The sequence below is a fragment of the Ranitomeya imitator genome, chromosome 8 (assembly GCF_032444005.1).
Source record: "Ranitomeya imitator isolate aRanImi1 chromosome 8, aRanImi1.pri, whole genome shotgun sequence".
NCBI lineage: Eukaryota > Metazoa > Chordata > Amphibia > Anura > Dendrobatidae > Ranitomeya > Ranitomeya imitator.
In genome coordinates, this window is record NC_091289.1 from 11878021 (window position 1) to 11893205 (window position 15185).

Sequence of the window (15185 nt, forward strand, 5' to 3'; positions counted from 1 at the left end):
AGACCAAGAAGATTTTCCAAGTTCGAGAGACCTCCTCATTTACAGTGGGAGAGATGGCAAGGAGGCCAAAATGGGGAAGTCAATAGAAGGTATATAATATGAGGTAGGCCCTGATTTCATGAAGCACCATACCTTCAAGGGTCTCGCATAGGGTAGAAGAAAATATCTGACACTACTTGGTCACTTCTAAGTCCAGTTGTCAAGTCTTGGCCTGCTGTCCTGTACTCAACAGCCCTGAACACCAACTCAAGACGAGCCATGCCCCATGAGGCTTCTAACACTACCACCAAAGGACTGAGAACCTAGTCTAGGTTTACACCATCCATAGTATAGAAGGTTGGTTCTACTATGACCTGAGCCTCCACCATCACTTCTATAATGGACCATACTGGTCCTCACAAGGGTACAGAGAAGCATCTTGGACAGTCCAGGCACTGTAGGCTAACTACCATCACATGGACCACAATATCGTAGTTACTTACCGATAACGGTATTTCTCTGAACCCATGACGGCACTAACGAGAGAGGGATCCGCCCTCAGGGACAGGAAACCCACAGGTTAAAAAGGCGGGACCTCTCCTCCACCTCAGTTGGTTTACAGAGCCTTGCAGGGAATTTCTGCTGTAACTTAATTGGTTATTTTTACACAACAAAATATAACTGTATAACTTATATAAGCTCCTCTATATATATATATATATATACACTTTTTTTTTTTTTTTTTTTATGCACACCTCGTGACTTAATTTATAAGTAGTGTGGACACCCATACGTGAAGGGAGGGAATATACAGGTGCCGTCATGGGTTCAGAGAAATACCGTTATCGGTAAGTAACTACGATATTCTCTTACCCCATGACGGCACTAACGAGAGAATTTCAAAGAATGAAAATTTTAGGGTGGGACTACTGCCTCAAGAACTCTCCTACCAAAAGTTAAGTCTGAGGGAGAGGATAGATTAAGCTGATAGTGCTTGAAGAATGTAGAGGGGGAAGACCAAGTGGCTGCTCTACATATTTGATCTATTGATGCTCCACCACGTTCAGCCCAAGAGGTTGCCACCGACCTGGTTGAATGAGCCTTAACTGTGTCTGGAACTTTTTCCCCGGATGAGGTATATGACATCTTGATGGCATCTCTTACCCACCTCGCCAACGTGGCTTTCGATGCCTTGTGACCCTTATTTGGTCCCTGAAAGCAGACAAACAGAGCCCTCCCTTTCCTACACTCCCTTGTGGCTGATAGATAGTGTGTTAGACATCTCTTTACATCTAGAGCCTCTTCACTGCCTCCCCTCTGCGCGCATCTACGAGGCCCGCCGACCCCGGATCGCGCCCTCAGGGAGGAATCCACCTGAGACCGTGGCAGGGCCCCCCGCTGCCTGAACTCGGCCTGATGGTCCCTGGACTCCTGGATGGTGAGTTGTGGGATCCCCGTCGGGGACAGGAAACCGAACTGAGGTGGAGGAGAGGTCCCGCCTTTTTAACCTGTGGGTTTCCTGTCCCTGAGGGCGGATCCCTCTCTCGTTAGTGCCGTCATGGGGTAAGAGAAAAACTAATTCTCCCTTTCTAGGAGAAGATTCTCACAAAATGGGAAACTCACAATCTTCAATTTTTCTTTCCCACCTGAAAGCCTAAACATAACTCGAGAAAGAGACTATTATGACAATGGCTCCGGGGCACTGAAAAGGTTAGGCAGGTGGCTGAGAAACAAAAGGAGGACTCTGCATATTTCCCTCTAGTATGTGTTATAGGTGCTATATCTACCAGATCGGCTGTACGTGCCACAACCGGCCCAACGTTCCCACCGCAGCGTACAGGACTATCTGTAGCGTGTGAAAACATGTCACAGGAAGCAACAACGACAGCACGTGTGCGATACGTGAAGGCGATAAAAGCCGCACTCTTACAATTCACTACATTAATAGGGGTTCCACTGCGCCCCTCATCCATCACAATGTTGGGGTAGTGAATGAAATGGTGGTCTCACTATCTATAGGCAGGGGGCTGCACATGCTCACTACCCAGGGCCGACTTAAAGGCTATGCGGGCCCTCTGGGTCCCCAAGAGCTAGAAATTGTTTATATTTTTATATTCGATAGTGTTGTATCAGGGCTTATATTTTTCTGCACAAGCTGTAGTTTTTATTGATACCATCTTGAGAGCCAACTGCTTTTAGATCTTTTATTTCTTAACTAAAAACCATTCTGCCATTTTTTCCATGTTCACCTTACGGGTCATGTATTCTGATATTTTGTCAGTTAGGACAGTTATGCAACTGGTGAAACCAAAAATGTTACCTTTTAGATTTTATGTATGTTTTATGAAAAGATGGAACATGTATATATTTTTTGTTACCGTATATATTTTTAGTGGGGTTTGTTTCAATTTTAAAGGCAAACGAGTGGACTTGAACTTGTGATCACTTATACAATACTGTTATATTGTAGAGCATCATGTAAAATGACCCATCTCCAATCCTGGGCTTCATAGACAACCAATGGAGGCTATGGTAGGCCTTTGGGTGCCATGACCATTCCATCGGTGCCCCATTTCCAACCTGTTAAATGCTGCTACCATAATTGACAGTGACATCTATAGGATAGCATTCATCTGCAGCGATCGGAGCTAGAGCCTATAGCAATTAGACTCAGCGGCCATCAACACTTGTCTGGGTTCATTGGGTGTTGGTACTCAAATAAGGGACCTTAGGTTCCTCATTCTCAGGATTGTGGGGGTGCTAGAAGCCAAGGATCACACCCTTATAGGACTATCCCTTTAAAGATAAACAGTTGAAAATGCTTTCCCCGTGTCCTTCAGACTCAAATGAGTCTCACCGTTCCATTAGAAACACTCCTACGTATACAAATCCAACCCAAAAAACGGCAGCCTCCACGGCTGATGGTCACCAGGCGGCCAGTTCGCTCCGTGAATGGTTTGGTCGTATTAGGATAAATAAATATCACGAGTTTACACTACAAAATATGTTTGGCGCTTGTCCCGATAAAACATTAAGTTCACAGAGGGGAAATGTTTGCAGAAATATGAAGTCATCTCGGACTATTAGCCTCCCTTTCAGCAGAACTGGGCGTTCCTCTCGCCTTCTATAACTTTTACTACCGGCCATTTCAGTCAGCAACATCCAACTGTGACCAAAGGCAACCAATCAGATCGCTTCTCTCATTTCCCATTTGGAGTAAGAAAAATATAACCTAGCTCCTGATTGGCTGCTATTAGTCATAACCTGAACCTAATAGTCATGAGAATATATTTCTTAAAGGGGAAGTCATCATAAATATATCAGCTTGTGACATAGAATATTTGTGTATAGCGCTCTCACAATGGAGTGGTGTTGAAAACAACCACCCGTGATCTCAAAGGGATGGGGGGCTCAAAGAGGGAATTGGCAATGTAATTTATGGACCCGGTCTCCCCTCCTTTGGCGTTTGTGCAGCATGAATTTTGTCCCTAGGTGGAAGGGCAGATGAAAACCCTCCAGTCCGTGTGACATGATTCATGGTTGTCTGATCCTCAATGCAGCCTCTGTTCACACACAAAGTCCAGCTAGGTGGCTAATTTATACCGCACTACTGAGCACATGACAACCTTTATTCTTATGGAAATCGCCGCGGCCGGCCTGCTGTACGACATCGACATATCGGTTGCCTCATGCATCTTCATTAACACGGCAACGGGTGCAGAAATCATGGGTTATTAAATATAATATATTAAAAACACACATATAAATACATACACACGTTATAGGCTAAATTTTGTATAAATAAATTATTTTTTTTTTAAATTTGCAGCTTTTTTTTTTTTACCAATAATGGAAAATTAATATAGTAAAAATTTATGAGAAATAGATTGAATACTACTAAGTGTTTTTTTTTTTTTTTGTTTTCTACATTTAACTTTATATTCTAAATGAATTTTTTTTTTTTTTAAATACCACATAATAGTCAGGGTGGGGAGACTCATTAAACTCCACTAAATACAGTTTAATAGGGACTCCAGCCACCATAGCCCCCTTATTTACCAGCAGGGGGTCCATTGGCTTCAAAGACAAAGGAGGGGTTAGAGGGCTGCAGGGACTTCTAAATCACAGGGCGAGAACCTGGAGGTTGCAGACCTCTGTTCATACAAACAAAAAAAGCTGAAAAAAGCTGTGTCCCTCCAGGTCACACATGGGATCGGTTTCACAGACAGTCACATGGCTTCTCCTGCCGACCTTTAACCCTGTCACTCACTTGGGAAACCATTTAATTGCCAAGTTTCCCACCACCTCCCAGTGAAGAGAGAACAAAAGACACCAGGACAGCACATTCCAAGTCCCAGAGCACCTCCATAGGGGCAAGAGGCCCAAAACATCACTGACCGGCATCACAGACCTGCACAATACCCAAGACCAAACCCATATCTGCTCTATATTGACACAACCAGGCAGAAGTAGGTTTTTACTTCTTGCTAGCCTTCTGACAATCCAGAGCACACACCAGGATCTTATATATTTCAGGAGACAGGTAACACAGGTGCCTGAAAAATTGATGCTGGTGCCGAACTTTTGAGATGGGTATGTGTTAATCAGGCGCATGCATGCAGAAAGGCAGCCCCATACATGCCTGCCAGCAAACAGACCCACGCACGCCCTCCAGCAGTCACCCCCATGCACGCACGGCCTCCAGCAGACAGACTGACCAACCCATGCGCGCACGGCCGCCAGCAGACAGACTGACCAACCCATGCGCGCACGGCCGGCAGCAGACAGACTGACCAACCCATGCGCGCACGGCCGGCAGCAGACAGACTGACCAACCCATGCGCGCACGGCCGCCAGCAGACAGACTGACCAACCCATGCGCGCACGGCCGCCAGCAGACAGACTGATCAACCCATGCGCGCACGGCCGCCAGCAGACAGACTGACCAACCCATGCCCGCACGGCCGCCAGCAGACAGACTGACCAACCCATGCGCGCACGGCCGCCAGCAGACAGACTGACCAACCCATGCGCGCACGGCCGCCAGCAGACAGACTGACCAACCCATGCACGCACGGCCGCCAGCAGACAGACTGACCAACCCATGCGCGCACGGCCGCCAGCAGACAGACTGACCAACCCATGCGCGCACGGCCGCCCGCAGAGACTGACCAACCCATGCGCGCACGGCCGCCCGCAGAGACTGACCAACCCATGCACGCACGGCCGCCCGCAGAGACTGACCAACCCATGCACGCACGGCCGCCCGCAGAGACTGACCAACCCATGCGCGCACGGCCGCCCGCAGAGACTGACCAACCCATGCGCGCACGGCCGCCCGCAGAGACTGACCAACCCATGCACGCACGGCCGCCAGCAGACAGACTGACCAACCCATGCGCGCACGGCCACCAGCAGACAGACTGACCAACCCATGCGCGCACGGCCACCAGCAGACAGACTGACCAACCCATGCGCGCACGGCCGCCAGCAAACAGACCCATAAACGCCCGCCAGCAAACAGACCCTTGAATATCCGCAGGCATCCCAGAAGACTGACCAACCCATGCACGCACGGCCGCCAGCAGAAAGACCTAGGAACACACACCCACAAGCAAACAGACAAACCTATGCACGCAAACTCCTGCCAGCGCAAAGACTATGCATGCACACCCACCAGCAAGCAGATAAACCCATGCAAGCATAAACACCCGCCAGCAAACAGGCAAACTCAGGGTTGCACACAAAGGTAGCCCCATATGTGCCAAAAAAAACACAAACAGACCATGATCACAAGCACACAATCCCATGCACATATGCATAAATGTACGCGATCATATGCAAGCACACAGACAGATCAATCTATACATACAGTACAAATGAAGGTGCAAATAGACTAGAGCATGAATATCTACATATGTACAGACACTCAAAAACAAATGTGTGCAAACACACAGAGAAAGATGTACACATAAGAGTAAACAAAAAAAGAAAGAAATGCTAAGATTAATTCCAAGCATTTCATGTATATGAAGATAATGCAGTAAGCGCATCTCCTGGAGATGTATAATACATACAGAATCTACAGCAGCACAGACTCCGTATAATGGCTAAAAACAATTTAAGTCTATAGATGGCGGAGATGTTAAGCAGCCTCTCACCCCGGACTCGGCAGAGCGATGATGTGTGTATCATATTAACTATTCATAACTGTATTCAATAAGATTTCCCCTGCAGGCCCAAACACAGAGAAGCCACTTGCTGGAACAGGGCTTAATGTGATTGGTAAGGGACCTCCTCTCCTCCCAGGCCGGGGAATAAATACGGTTAAAATTACAGCGCAAGTATCTCTGCAGAGCGCACGTCCCGCTGAGGATAGACCGGAGAGTTATATGGATTCCACCTTCTCATCGTAGAGGACTATGCCCGCTGCAGGCAATCCATTCAGAGGAGACATCACCGCCAAAATGTCACTCTCCCCATTAATGGGAGCAAACATTCAGTTATAAAGCTGTGTGGAGGAAGGCAGAACTATACAGAACACAGAAAATCAAGACAGAAAAAAATATTCCCTTTAAATTTCATCCAGAATTATTATTATTATTTATACATGCTAGCCACCTTAGGGAGAGACCCAAGTTGGGCTAAATGTAGCGGGACGAAAGAGACCGAAAAGCCCTCTACTTAAAGGAAATACATAGTGGATGCTTTCCTGAAACGGAAAGTACTTGCAAGCAGCATAATACAAAGAATAGCAGGTTTACCCAGAATCCTTTGCAGTAGGCGGAGCTATGCAAATCATCTCTTTCCACCCCTGTCTAATCCACAGCGCTTGGAACCGCCAAGCGTGCAATGCTGCGGATTAGTTTCTAAATTTACACAGCCAACCAATTCCTACCTGTGGACACGTGTTTCGGGCTTTAGGCCCTCATCAGCACAGGGCTGGAATTGGTTGGCTGTATGGAGTGGGGCTCGGTGAGCAAGCGATACATACATGCTAGCCACCTTAGGGAGAGACCCAAGTTGGGCTAAATGTAGCGGGACGAAAGAGACCGAAAAGCCCTCTACTTAAAGGAAATACATAGTGGATGCCTGAATTGGTTGGCTGTGTAAATTTAGAAACTAATCCGCAGCATTGCACGCTTGGCGGTTCCAAGCGCTGTGGATTAGACAGGGGTGGAAAGAGATGATTTGCATAGCTCCGCCTACTGCAAAGGATTCTGGGTAAACCTGCTATTCTTTGTATTATGCTGCTTGCAAGTACTTTCCGTTTCAGGAAAGCATCCACTATTATTATTTATTATTAAATGGCCATAATCATGTATGTTAATAGGTCTAAAAAGAATATCACTATGTCATGGATAAAAACGAAGTCATGAAGATTTTATCCATTCACAAACACACAAAGCTTCCTCCACAGACAAGAACAGAACCGCGCCACCTAGTGGACAAAACACAATGAACTACAATTAGATTCTCCAAATACAGATATGGAACAAATACAACTCCACACAAGGGATTACTATCCCCGAAAAACCTTACATAATTGTATTTCAACATTTATTAGTAATAAAGAGAAAAAAATCAATCATAACGTTCCTGAAAGTGTATTAAAGATGGTGCCGGGGTGAGGCAATAAATAAAAGGTTTAATAATGAGGCCAATGAAACGTAAGAGCTTAGATGTTATACCTGGACAAGAGCTTCCTACGTAGTACTATTCAGAACAGCGCCACCTAGTGGTCAATCACCATGAAAAATTGTATTGATATTGAATTTATTGTAGTCGAGAAAAATCCATGAATGAGTGGGATCAATGTAAGGTCATCACCATGAGCCTCGGGAGAACCGGACCTGTCAATCAATAATACATTAGCCAATGGCTGCAGGACAGACCTCAGGCCTGACCACAGATTCACTTTTTTTTTTCCTAAAAGGCAAACTTGCGTTTCTGACCTGAGGAGAGATTGGTGAGAAGTGTATCAAGAAGTTAGTTGCCGTGGAAACACAAAGTTAACAATGGAATGTATCATTGGATTTAACCAAATGCATGCCAGATTGTATTGTTTCCGTATAGATCAGTAGATTAGTAAGTGATCTGCTGTTTAAGGGGGCACGTGATGGATGTGAAGGGAAGGGGGGAGATGATAGGAGTAGTAGTATTGCAACAGGAGACTGCTGTATTTGACCAACAAGCAGATATAAATGTATTTAAAAACATCACCAAGATTATTAAATGTCAGACTAAAGGAAATTTACTGTGAATATTTTCTTTCAAGAACTGCGCCTGTGACTGCAGCAGAAAATCACCCTTTCTGGAGCTGCGGCCCGCTGTGCTGTATGGCTGAATGCCTCCATGTTGTCATACATTAGTCCAAAGCAGCTCCAAAAGCAATACAGATCTCGGCAGGCCTGCTGTCCGTCACCGCAGAGCGCCACTTGTCACTCAAGGCCGGCAAACAGATCCGCGCCCGTCCCTGGTCACTCAGCTCTCAGCACCGCAGGGAACAAAACGGCTTTATTCAAAATCTCCCCAAACAAGTCTACCCAGGTCACGCTGCTGGGGGGCAAAACAAGGACCCCCATCCTCAACGTTCCACACCCAATCCTTAAAAGACACCTGATAACGCAAATTTTCCAGCAATGGGAGCCAAAAATATGGTACATAAAAACAAAAAATTAGAAGATGGATCTATATGGGAAACCTGTGCAGCTCCAGCACAATACAACTCCTTGCCGTAAGTACAACCCTCAGTTACAAAACTACAACTCCTGACATGCTCGAAAATAAGTGCAAAGTTTACTTGCAAAACTACAATTTCCAGCAAGCTCGAAGTTGGAATGGTTTGGACAGTCAGGGGACAAAAAGACAAAGGGATGACATCTGCTACCCTACACCGTCAGTTAGGGCAGGGTAGGAGCTTTGGGGAAGCACTAGAGTCCTATAAGGGGCAAAACGAGGAATTTCAAAGCCCGACACGCTAAAAACTATATAGATTTACATCTATACATATAGAGCTCTATGCAGATGGCACCTACATATATCATGCTGGTGTACAATTTCAATCCCTTCCACCCCGTAAAAAAAAATTAATAAATAAAAAGGTGGCTGACCAAGCAAGATGGACACTGGCGTTACTGGGTGACCACAACTGGAAGAAGTCACTGCTTTACCTACAGCTGGATTTCCTAAACAGGAAGCACAAGCCACGAAGTAAAACCCTAAAGTGTCCAGAGGGAGGAGCCTGTGACTTATCAATGAGCAAGGAATGAGTCATGACCTCAGAGTCCCCTGCTGACATGGCCGGTGGGTGACCAATGACAATAACTTAAACAGTTCAGGTAACTAATGGCCAGTTTAGCCGTGCGATACAGTGTTTGTACCCAAGCTCTCCATTATTTTTCAGGGTACACCACGTGGTTCTGCTGCCTTCCACACAAAGGCTCAATACCTCTTGCCAAATAGTCACAAGTTCGGGTAGAGGCAAGCAAATATTCTGAACACAAGCAGGCTACCCACAGACAGGCTAGATATTGCCCTAATGGTGCTTTAAGAATGAACTAATTATGTGACTATTCCTTTAAGAAGACATTAGGCTAGATTTCTTTAAAACATTTGGTACAGAATACCAGAGCTCACCTCTCATCAGCACCACCCCCCACCACGTCAGGTTAAAGGGCAGCGGGGTCAGAAGGCCCCAGCAGCTGCAACAGTTTAAAGCAGGAGGTTGTGGAACCATTTGCTGGGGACATGTGGAAATATCAGCACAGGGGGGATTAATGAGGAGGGGGCTGGGGCCGCTCTACAACTTTAGGAACTGCACTTTAGATGAAGCAGTGTTCTTCTCCTGGCCTCTCTGCAATGTGGTGCTGCATATGCTGTAGCGCAGGAGATAACCTGGGCAAATATTAGATGCATGAAAGGGGAGAGGGGGCAGCTGCAGTTCTCTATATTAAGAGTAACTGGACAGGTAACATATTACATATATACAGGCATCCGGTCTCACTCTGCAGTCATGGCGTCCAAATTACGACCCCCAAAGAGTCCAGGAAGGAGTCTGGAGCCTTCGCTGAGTTCATGGCTATATAAGACTATGACTGTTTGTTCTGGAAAACAATGGCAAAATGTATTTCCTAAATCTTGGCAATGAGAAGGACGGCATTGTGGTGGCGTTACCAGCAACATACTCTGCAGGGTCATAAAACCTGGAGAAGACAACTCTGAATAATACTGGCATCTCAATGCAGCCGTCATGAAATGCTCCAGCAAAGATTATATACATCATACACACACCAGACCCCGCAAACATCATGTATGGTACAAGTAAGACGTAAAGATCATACACACCAGACACATACATGTACACCGCATATATACACACCAAACACTGCAATCATGAACATGTACACCGCTAATACACACACACCAGACTCCGCAAACATCATGTATGGCTCACGTGTACTGCAAATATCATACACACCAGACACACAAATGTACACCGCATATATACACACACACACCAAACACTGCAATCATGAACATGTACACCACTAATACACACACACCAGACTCCGCAAACATCATGTATGGCTCACGTGTACTGCAAATATCATACACACCAGACACACAAATGTACACCGCATATATACACACACACCAAACACTGCAATCATGAACATGTACACCGCTAATACACACACCAGACACCGCAATCATGCACATGTATAGCGTAAATAAAATACACAGACTCATACTTGTATACCACTAATAAAAACACACACCATACTCCGTAATCATATACATGTATACTGCATATATCACACACAACATACATCGCCAATATACACACATCAGACACTGGGAACATCATATACATGTCTATCGAAAATATCATACACGCCAGACACATACATGTACACCGCAACATATACGAATATATTATGTAGAAAAAATATCACACACACCAGATATGAACTGCAAATATACACACACATACATGTATACCACTAATATACACACACCAGACATGTGTACCGCATATATCACACGCCATATACATATGTAATGCTAATATACACACACCAGACATTCATGTACACACAAATATCACACACTATACATATACTGCATACATCATACACAAAAGACACACACGTGCATCACAAATCTTATAAACACGCAACAGACATGTATAACGCAAATCTCAAACACACCAGGCATATACGACGTGTGCACCAGAAATGCTTTACATTATACGTCTACACCTGGTTATACACACATGCCATATTGTGCGAGAAAAAAAAAATATATATATATATTATATATACACACATATATAATTACCATGCATCACATGAACATACAAAATACAAACTGTACACATGTAGGTGTTTATGAACGCATCTTCCTTACACACAAGCTGTGCAGTAAAGCAATGCATTCACATACATTTTACAATAAAGCTTTAAACCCATCTATGTACGGTCTATTTTCCCATACAGGATATACATAGACAAACAAATGTATGTGTAAAGCACCCATATGTCAAAGTGTATGTACGAATAAAGCACAAAAATGTGTACATATAGATATATATTACACATACACACGTATATTCACCATTATTTGTAGTTCTTCATACCATGGAAGTCCATGCACCCCTATATTATACCATGAAATATATACCGCACATCATCACAGAAACCCTCAGGATCAGACATGGCCACACACGGTATACGGCCATACATGCAGATATACATACGTATTGGAACGTTACATCCTGCATTAAACTTCTCCCCAGAGATGGTCTATGGCTTCAGACCTAATTACCTTCCTCCCAGTATCAGGGACATGGACACCATCGCCAGACATGAGCCCACAGTCCTCTCCAGTCCCACAGAGGAACCGTCCTCACGAAATCAGGACAATGCCGAGCTCACTCATCCACCGCCTTGCCTACTGACAGCGCCAGTGAAAGGAAGAAAGGGGTTAATGCCACCTTGTGCCAACAAATCCCACAGACTCTGAAAGGAACATTCCTTCCCTGCATTGGCAGCGGGATCCTGGGTACTGGGATCCTCGGGTACTGGTGCGGCAGCCCTCCGGGTGAGCTCTCCAGTATGAGCGGAGGACACAGGTAGGATTCACACCTCCGTGGGATTTCTAGAAAGCGCGCAGGGCACTCCGGTGGAGCGCTGCCATCTACTTACAGGTGCAGGAAGAGGTGGAAGCAGCCTGGCATGCAGCTGGCAGCGAGGGTCCGCAGCTCTCCTCCATCCAGCAGATGATAAATATTCAGGGCGATGCACAGGGCGAGCATCCTTCTCCACCACCGTGAAGCAGCTTCCCCTGCCACAGATTTTTCGCAGTCTCCGATCTAAATGCGAGCGCCAGGACTGCGCTACATGATCCTAATGGTCTTCTGCATTCACTGCTCTACCTGCTCCCTCCATCCAATAAAAAGCACCCCCTTCCTCTTCTTGGGTGAAATCCGCGCCACTGATCTCCGCAGAGGGGAGAGAAAATAGAAAAAAAATAAAACATTTCCGCCCAATTTTACCCTCAGATACTTAACCCCTCCACTGCCACCCTGCAATGCTCCGCAGGCTCTTCCAATTGGTTACTAAGGTGTTAACAATACCCCAAGGAAATGAAGCAGAGAAGTGGGATGTTGGGGGGGGGGAGGGGTGACTAAATCATCTATTCATGTCATTGCCCGTTATGTCCATAGCGCCAACCTATACCAGGGCTCTGTACACACATTTGTAAAATCCCCAAGTCATGGCATAAGGGACAAGTGTGATTAATTGCTTCCCTGCTGCATAGAGGATGGGGGAGGCAGTGCTTCCAAACTAAGAGGAAGGATCTGCATTGACTCCAAACATCCCAAATCACGATCTTATAGGAATGCAAAGGAGATTGGGGGGGGAGGGGGCATGTTTGTTAAAGGGTCCGTCATATGCATTAGCTTAGTAACTACAGAAGGTAATGAGGGGTGTACAGAAATTATGGGCATACAGGGTATGGAACAATCTAAAGCAAATATTCACATTGACATCAGATGACCGATGCGTTTCCATCATCGCAGTCACTTTCTTAAACTGGCATCTGATGCACGAAACCATCACATGCAGCAGCCTCTCCCTGCCCACCGACTGCAGCATGGCATGGAGCAAGGGGCACCGCAGCGGAGGGCACTACACACAGCCCTGCAATCTGTACAGCAGCAGCACAGCCTGCCCTGCCAGTAATGGGCATCAAGTCCTGGAAACCATGGGGGACCACCAGAGACTGCCTGTCCAGTGCCAGGGGGGGGGGTTGCACCAGTGACTGCATGTCCAGTGCCGGGGTGAGGGGACCAGTAACTGCCTGTCCAGTGCAGGGGGGGGCACCAGTGACTGCCTGTCCAGTGCAGGGGGGGGGGGGTCACCAGTGACTGCCTGTCCAGTGCAGGGGGGGGGGGGGGCACCAATGACTGCCTGTCCAGTGCAGGGGGGGGCACCAATGACTGCCTGTCCAGTGCCGGGGGGCCACCAGTGACTGCCCGTTCAGTGCAGGGGGGGGGCACCAGTGACTGCCTGTCCAGTGCAGGGGGGGGGCACCAATGACTGCCCGTCCAGTGCAGGGGGGGCCACCAGTGACTGCCCGTCCAGTGCAGGGGGGGGGGGACCAGTGACTGCCTGTCCAGTGCAGGGGGGGGGGGCACCAATGACTGCCTGTCCAGTGCCGGGGGGGCCACCAGTGACTGCCTGTCCAGTGCCGGGGGGCCACCAGTGACTGCCTGTCCAGTGCCGGGGGGCCACCAGTGACTGCCTGTCTAGTGTTGGGGGCCACCAATGACTGCCTGTCCAGTGCAGGGGGACCACCAGTGACTGCCTGTCCAGTGCCGGGGGGCCACCAGTGACTGCCTGTCCAGTGCCGGGGGGCCACCAGTGACTGCCTGTCTAGTGTTGGGGGCCACCAATGACTGCCTGTCCAGTGCAGGGGGACCACCAGTGACTGCCTGTCCAGTGCCGGGGGGCCACCAGTGACTGCCTGTCCAGTGCCGGGGGGCCACCAGTGACTGCCTGTCTAGTGTTGGGGGCCACCAATGACTGCCTGTCCAGTGCCGGGGGGGCCACCAGTGACTGCCTGTCCAGTGCCGGGGGGCCACCAGTGACTGCCTGTCTAGTGTTGGGGGCCACCAATGACTGCCTGTCCAGTGCAGGGGGACCACCAATGACTGCCTGTCCAGTGCCGGGGGGGGGCCACCAGTGACTGCCTGTCCAGTGCCGGGGGGCCACCAATGACTGCCTGTCCAGTGCAGGGGGACCACCAATGACTGCCTGTCCAGTGCCGGGGGGGCCACCAGTGACTGCCTGTCCAGTGCCGGGGGGCCACCAGTGACTGCCTGTCTAGTGTTGGGGGGCCACCAGTGACTGCCTGTCCAGTGCCGGGGGGCCACCAGTGACTGCCTGTCCAGTGCCGGGGGGCCACCAGTGACTGCCTGTCTAGTGTTGGGGGCCACCAATGACTGCCTGTCCAGTGCCGGGGGGCCACCAGTGACTGGCCTGTCTAGTGTTGGGGGACACCAATGACTGCTTGACCAGTGCAGGGGGGCACCAGTGACGGCCTGTCCAGTGCAGGGGGCCAGCATGCTGCAGTCCTCGGTACCCGCACCCCTCCAGGGTGGACCAGGCAGCCCGATCCCCGATCTTCCTCGGCAGCACGTTGCAGATCTCCAGTTTCCTTCTCTCCGTCCTCCAGTGACCCGGGAAGAGCAGGGAAAGTTCCCCCCAGCCCGGTGCATGCGGGTTACTTACCGTGAGAGCGGGCGCCCGCTGCCATGTCCGGAGTCCCGGCGCCGTGATACAATGTAGCAGCTCAGCATGAATGGGAAGGAATGCAGCGCAGCTTCCACTGGAACTCCAGCCTCGATCTCACTTCACAGGGCGCTGCCGTTCCGCGGCTCATCGCTAGAGGGCGCGCCAGCCAGCCTGGGAGGGGACACATGAGGAAGGAGGAACCTAATCTTCCTCACTGTTAACCCTGACTAGGCTGCAACCAACCCTCTACAAGACTATTAATCTAACAGGAAAGGAAAGAGTTTATTCATGATTATTGTTACATTATATGACAAAAAGAGAGGGGGATGGTCATTTTGTGATACAACTATAGTAGGATAGAGCAAGCATATGTATATAAAGATCCAGATCCTGCACATTCTC

At 48.1% G+C, this 15185-nt stretch overlaps 1 protein-coding gene across 6 annotated transcripts in view; it reads right to left on the reverse strand.

The window, feature by feature from the left end:
• Positions 1-14911, reverse strand: part of PLXNA1 (plexin A1) — a 319346-nt gene extending 304435 nt beyond the window's left edge. Inside the window, exon 1 of one of the 6 annotated variants that reach the window (XM_069736287.1) lies at positions 14781-14899. The gene's annotated coding sequence lies outside the window, so the exon portion shown is untranslated. Of the gene's footprint in view, positions 1-11808; positions 11933-12188; positions 12852-14780 lie in introns of those variants that run through there. The other 5 variants (XM_069736288.1, XM_069736289.1, XM_069736283.1 and 2 more) reach the window with 5 other exon arrangements.
• Between the last annotated feature and the right edge of the window lie 274 nt (positions 14912-15185).